Here is a 7,219-nt window from a genome sequence, read left to right as displayed (position 1 = left end):
GCATCCCCCGGCTGGCTACAGTCACACCGGGAACAGCCCCATCAGAAGCTGCGTGTTGGCTGGGGCCCGGGCTGGTGGGTGCCAGTGGGAGCACTGTGTGGGCTACCTCAGCAAGAGTGGCTGGGTCTTGGCTCCATGAGAAGTGTTGTGGGGGCAGCTGCCGGCTAGGTTTAGTCATTTGGCAAGCTGGATCTGCCTCACGGGCCATATTTTGACCACCCCTTATTTAGGGTCTAGTGTGAAGGAGGGCTGATTGCAGTGGAGGTCTGGAGAGATTATTGTAATATAAACAGAGTCAAAGAGCCATAAGTGCATAACAATAAATAATAAGTAACAAATAACATACTTCCATTACATATTAAATTAATATAATTTTAAGCTGGAATTCACAGAAATTTTGGCATGTCTAAAAATTATCCAGATGGAGGATGAGTACCCCACAATTAATAGTAGACCAGAGTTTTTTATTTATAAAAATTGGGACTAATGTCTCGGCTGCTGTGAAGGTGGATCTGATGATTGCATTGCCTGAAGGTTTGTTAATGGGCACTTAAAATAGGATACATGCAGCATGGTGTATTAGTAGCCAAATGTGCCCTACACTACTTAACCCCTTGGAGTTTCCCCCTGGGTATTCTGTAGTCGGAGGGAGCATAAGAAGGATGATTCTGTTTTCCCAGAGAGACTTGGGGAACCCATGTTCTGAATCTGTTCACTTTATCCCTGTCTATGGAGATCAGAATGGGGCCCAGAGAATATACTTAATATTTCTAATGTCATTCCACAACAGTCTTTCTGCCTTGTGCAAGCGTGGCTGGCAGTTTCCTGTCTGCTGATTTGTCCTGTGACAGCTACAAGAGTCTAATGAAAAATGAGAAGAATGTGTTAGAGATCTCAGCAGCCGTATTTCACAGCGTGGTTTTGAAACCGTTTGTTTTCTTAGCTTCCTGAGGTCAATGGTTATGAGAGATGGATGTCACCACGTGTGCTCATTTGAAAGAAAAGATGGTTAGGTAAGCTTACAGTTCTATGGAAAAATAAAGAATCACAAAAAATTCTTGTTCATTTAATTTAGGGAATGATCAAGACTTCAGAAATCCTTGTTTAGAAAATAAGATAAAATTCATGATCTTTTTTAGGTAAGTTACTGATTTTTTCCACACTATTCCTCAAAATCGTGATGAATGACACATTAACATTAACCAATATGCATGAATTTTCTTGAATATTAAAACATGAACTTGTATCTGATTGAACAGAAAAACTCCTGTTGCTTCCAGTGGGCTTTGGATTTGATTTGTAATAAAAAATCTTTGTTCGTTATTTATTTAATATTAAGGGGTGCACTAATATTTAAGTCAGTTAAATAGTACTAAGCAGACATTTGAGAACTTATCAATTATTAGAACTGTGCTGTTATGCCATAAAGAATATAAACATATTTAAATCTGACAAAAAGCTTACTTTTTACTTACTTTTTGCTTACTGAGTAGAGCATCCTAAGGGGAGTTAGAATGCAATTTATGTAGTCTATATGTAATGTTTTCATTGTAGTTCTCAGACAGATTTACCAATATGCACAGATTTCCTAATTTTACAGATGGGGGAACCTGAGGTGCAGAAGGAGAATAAGTAAATGGCTAGTTACAGAGCTAGTCATTAGCAGACCTGGGATGAGACTGCTGGCTTTCAGGACTACTGCCAAATTCACTGGACCAAAATATCTTTACATTGACAATAAAGCAGCAGACTTACCAGCTTTGCAGCTATCCTTGCCCCCCACCTTCCAAGCAGTTGTCTACACAAGTCTGGGGACATGCTCAGGGAGACCAGCAGGTGCACAGCACCATGGGTCACCTCGATGTTTCACTTCTTAGTGTTCCCAGATGCTTCTGGCCAATAGGAACATAGCAGCCCATAGGGTTCTAATTAACTTGCAGTCTAAACTTCAGAATGGTTTTTAACTCTTTGATTGCTAAATTAAAATATCATTAAGAACCCATATCAAATTCCATGTCCTCTAAGGTTACATATTTGTAACAAGCTATGAAGTTTTATTGTTGTTAGCATTTTGGTGCAACTAGCAGAGACAGGAAGAGGGGCCTCAAGAGCAGATATTGAAGCTGGACAAATACCATTTTACCTGTGTTTAATTCACAGTGCTAGATTTTGTGACCATTATGCCTCATAGGCAGACACTCTCTCCTATTACCAGGGTTTGTAATCTCAGATCACTATTCAGAGATTTGTCACAAAACACCCATTAGCATTCATGGGAGCCATGCATGGCCAGTCCTCTGGGTACACAGTTGAAAATATACTGCTTCTGGCTATAATAAAGTGCAAGGTGAAGCTCCCTGTACTACTGCAGTTTCCTGACTTTGTGGTACAATACATTTGTATGATCCTTGGTGCTGGCTAAAGAAAAAAGAGAAATTAAATGGTAGGAAAGAGAATGATGAAGCAAATGGTATAGTATAATAGAAACTAGTTACAAGGCATCAGATGCAGCTATCAAACAGTTCAGTTTTAAAATGAACAGATGTCACAGGACAATGCAAAGACTGTGTAGAATAACCCTGAGGCATAATGAAAAATTGTTAGAGGTGTGGGAATGTGGCAAGTTTTTCCAAACAGATCTTTTGGGATTGCTTATATACCCAAAAGTGCTGGCAAAAAGGAGACTAATTGGAACTAATAGTTGAGCAGGTGATACCAGTATAGTGAAGTTTCTTGTCAAACAGTTTTTTCTTGTTTTCCACAAATCAGAAAGTGCTATCTGAGATAAAAATGTACTTGCTAATTTGGCAAATAACCTTATATAACAAATGCATGAAAATTTGCCGTTCCAGTGTGAAACAAATCAGTTCTCACTTATTACATTAAGCACAAGTTTTTAAAACATAATGATCACATGAAGCATAGATATCTTGGATACGCATTAGGCAAAAATCTTCTGTGGAATTTTTTTTGTGGGAAATGTTTGGATTTTAATTAAATTCTTCAGGTTTTCATAAAACGAGGAAGTGAGAGCTGAAAATGTGATTTCCAGTGGCCAAAACCAAAACATTTTTTGTGTCAATAATTCAGAGAAAAATCTTTTCATGGGGAATTTTTTTCCCTGGTGAGTCAACTGTAGGACCCACCTACCGGAGTAGATTGGTAGCAGATATTTAGTATCATGTCAAAATGTCCTATTATTACTTACATATACTAAACTTCTAGAGTATACTAAACTATACATCTTGTTGACATACTTTTAACATTAGATTTAAAAATCTTCCTTTGTAAAACAAAGTACCCTGAATATTAAGTGCCTGATCCTGAAGGACTGCAGGAATGGATCAGACTGTCGAAAGTCTGAAATGATGTGGCTTCTAAATGTCAGCTTCCTTGAGCACATGGACTAGAGATGGATGCAGTCTGCTGCATTGCATCTGGACCTGGATTCAGTGCATGCAGATGCTTGACAAAAGCAGTTGATATCTAAGGACCTGGCTCAGCATATTATAAAGCTGCAAAATTTGGATCCAGCCTTGGGTTTCAAGGAGTCCAGAGCTTGAGGTAGCTTGGCGGTGGTGCACTTGTTTAATTCATGTTTTTTATGCATTTAACATATCTCATGTTATTGTTATTGAATGTTACACCAAAATAATCCTATTGTTTACATTGGTAAGAATAGTTTATATTAACACAGTAGAATTAGGTCCAGGGTCTTAACAGGCTATGTCATGTTACTGATGTTATGTTTTCTTGTTTTTTCTTCTTTAATATTGAAATCTTACATTTCCCTTGTGTTTCCTTGAAAGCAATTATAAATTAAGAAAAGAGACTATATAGCATTCCTGATTGTCACAGCCCCATTCTTATCACAGTAAACCCACAGAGAGCCCCTTTCAGAAAACTCTCCCAAAGTCCCTAGCCTTTTGACATTTGATATATTGGTTCTCCTCCTCCCTTTGTTACAGTAGGTCAGTTACACACTGAGCCAATGACAGTCTCCCTGTAGGAAGCGTCCACATTTAGCATTGCTTTCCTATCAGAGGGTGGGTGGCCAGGGGGTACAAATGCCATCAGTGGTATCTGACAGACAGATGAGGAAATCAGTGGGACATCTCCTTGTATTGTGCCTTTTCTGCTAGCACTGTCAGGCACCCTGCTTACAGTGTTGCTCAATTATGCTTCTGATATCCCCTGGAAATGAAAAACAACCCATGTACCATTTTCTCAGAGGGCAAAATTATTCCAGTAAAATGAAAGATCAAGGATAAACAGGAACAAAAGAGTGGGAGAGTCAGAGGGGGAGGGTGGAGACTTGAAATGAAGCATTAATGAGCTCACTCAGAGCACTATTCTTGAAGACTTTAAAAAAAAAAGATTCCTGAGGAAAGATGAAAGCGTTCTTTAATTTCCTTCGTGAAAGGAAAGAAAATACATGGCATGCTGTGGAGAATACAATTGGGAAGGAAGGACAGTATAGTAATATGCTATCTTAAATTCCTGGTTTCTCTCACTGGAGTCAGAGCAGAGGCAGTCTTTACATGCACTTCAGAGGGAGCTGAATCAGGCCCTAAAAAAAAAAGTAGGGGGGAGGGAGAAAAAACACCTCGGACCTGATTTTATTAACAGGAGTCTCACCACTGCTAACAATAGGATTAGTCTGATGTAAAATCTTTGTGAGAAGATGTTATTTTGATAATGATGTATGCTTTAAATCACTGAATGGTGCAGCATTCAATATACTCTTTCAGTTAAATCAACAAAACAAAACAGTACTAAAAAGTAAATGTCATAAAATAAATAGCAGTGCATCCTAAAATGGGATGTACCCAGACATTAGCCCTGAACCCCTACAAAAGGTTACACTTGCTTAGCTTTAAGTATGCCGAGTAGTCCCATAAGACAATGCAAAAAAGCCAGGCACATGTGTGAGTTTTGCAGGATTGGATCCATAAAGTTTTAAAGGTGCAGATACTTGCTTTACTAGAGACTATCAAATCTTTCTCATTTTCTCTTATTTATTATGTATGAAAATACGTAATAGTATTTCCCTGTCTTTCAACAGTTTTATTTATTTTTAACACAAAGGTAATTACTGAAAAATAGCCCATGGTGTTACTTCATTAAAAGGCACTTTATTTTTTCTAGCAAATATTAGTGTATTCTCTACAGAGAGAGCAAGCCAAGGCAGAAGCCTCTTCCAATGTGTAGTAGTACAGAGTTCAGTCTGTCACCTTGTTACACAAGTTGTCTCATTGAAGCCAGTGAGGTGACTTGCATGAATAAAAACAACTTACATAAGTGTTGCACGATTGAGAAATATGGTACTGAAGTTGCTAATTTTGTCCAAGATGCTCTGCAAATTGTTGTTGCAGCCATATAAACTTTTTTCAGATATTTGAGCATAACAGCCTTCAAAGCAAAAATAAAATGCTTTTGTGGCATTTTTAACAAAATAACAAAGTCCTGTTTTCTAAAGTGTCTTAGGCTATGTCAATACCTTCTTGCTTTTGCCAGTAGGACTGGTGGGAGATAGCAGCAACCCTACCAAACTAACAGACTGTGTACACATTCAGATGTTTCTGGTGGCTCTGCACAGCTCCACTCAGGAGCTAAGCTTCCAGAATATGAAGTGCATTTTGGGAAGGCACCAGCTATTCAGTGGACTTTACCAGCTAGACGAAGGTATGGGAGTGTCTGTATATGCTGGCTGCAGGGCAGTTGCAGAGACCTTACTACACACACCAGAGGTAGAATAACTCTGCTGGCAGAGGGTAGGGCCATACTGCTACAGGCAGGCTCTGATGCAGAGGCAGTCAAAGTTCTGCTATCAAAACTGGACATCTTCAGGCCAGGGCCCAGATATTTAAAGATATTTGCATCTGTAGGCACCTAAATAGATACCTCATCAAATTCTTGAAAGCACCTTGGTTTTAGAAATCCCATTATGTTTATTTTTTATGTTAGGGGCCTTAAATGCCTCTTCTAAAGTGCCCAAGTCACTTTTGAGAATTTGATGTAAGTTTACATTTGTTTTCACTTACATGTTTGTTTTTTTTAAACCTGCCTTTTTTGTAACAATATAGGATGTGTCCAAATGAGCGTGGATGTGTAGTATGCAGTGCTGCACATGAGAATTTGATGGGGATCTCCTAGGATCAAAAAAACTAATGCCTAAAAAAGACAGGAAGGCACAACTGGTGGCAGCGCACACTGCCCAAAACTGAAGCCTGGCTGGCCAGGCTCCCTGCTGAAGGATCACCATGGCTGCAGCTCCCAGGGGCCCTCAGGACTCCAGGTGAGGCTTTCTGGGGCCAGCACAGTTGCTGGCCCCAGGCTCCCCTACCCAACCTGGGGCAATGCATGCCAGAGTGTGTGTGGCATGGGCATTTCTCAGGGGCAAGTAGCAGCAGCACACATTATGCTGCTGCTGTTTGTCCTTGGGGAAACACACCTTCCCACTTGTGCGGACATTTCCATAGCGTCTAAAGAAATCTGGTTCAGGATTAACTCAAACATAACTATAGAAATGGCCATTTGTAAATTACTGAAAGGGCACAGATCTCAACGTGTAAAATTTGGACACAAATTATGTGGTACAAATGAGTTGTACAACACTATTTTTTTAATATGGTGAATCTGGCCATTTAGTGATAGTATGTTTTTTCATGAGTTAGGAAGGGCTTGTTTCTCTGTGGCAGTCCTGAACTGAGGAGGGAAGCTATATGATGCAACCAAGGGATGCAGTGGAAGAAGTATGTCTTTCTCTATGAGCCTGGCTAATTCTGCGTGCTGGCAGAGAGACGAGGACCATTGCTCCATTTTCTTACTGCTCTTGTGTAGAGGGTAGTGCTACTTCGGGGCACTTTTACATATGTTCTGGGGGTGGGGAGGTGGAGCTTTAACTAGAGCAGTTCCAAGAACTTTAGTTCAAGTGCCCCAGCTACCATTTTTAAGCTTAAGGATGCTGATACATGAGACAGCAGACTGATGGAGTGCAGCAATTGCCATGCTCCGGCAGGCTTAATTAATCAAGTCTGCTCCAACACACTCTGAGCAGAATTCCAGTATGTTGGAGCAGCCTCCATGTTCTTGTGTAGGCACCCACAGAGGCTACCCTTGGAAAGTTGTTCTGTTCCCCTTGAAGTGCAAGAACATTTGCTGTGGCTATTCCCTGCATAGAAGGCATAACAAGAAAAGGTTTCATAGTTTGTAGGGT

At 40.0% G+C, this 7,219-nt stretch overlaps 1 long non-coding RNA gene across 1 annotated transcript in view; it reads left to right on the top strand.

Annotated features, from left to right (window-relative positions):
• The first annotated feature begins 1,024 nt into the window (after positions 1 to 1,024).
• The window catches only part of LOC109319671, a 25,428-nt gene continuing 19,233 nt past the window's right edge, over positions 1,025 to 7,219 (top strand). The window contains exon 1 of the long non-coding RNA XR_002103581.1: positions 1,025 to 1,139. This is a non-coding gene — a long non-coding RNA (uncharacterized LOC109319671). The remainder of the gene's footprint in view (positions 1,140 to 7,219) is intronic.

Source organism: Crocodylus porosus, unplaced genomic scaffold (assembly GCF_001723895.1).
Source record: "Crocodylus porosus isolate Cpor-Errol unplaced genomic scaffold, CroPor_comp1, whole genome shotgun sequence".
NCBI lineage: Eukaryota > Metazoa > Chordata > Crocodylia > Crocodylidae > Crocodylus > Crocodylus porosus.
The sequence above is the reverse complement of the archived record's forward strand: the minus strand, read 5'-3'. Positions and strand labels throughout refer to the sequence as shown.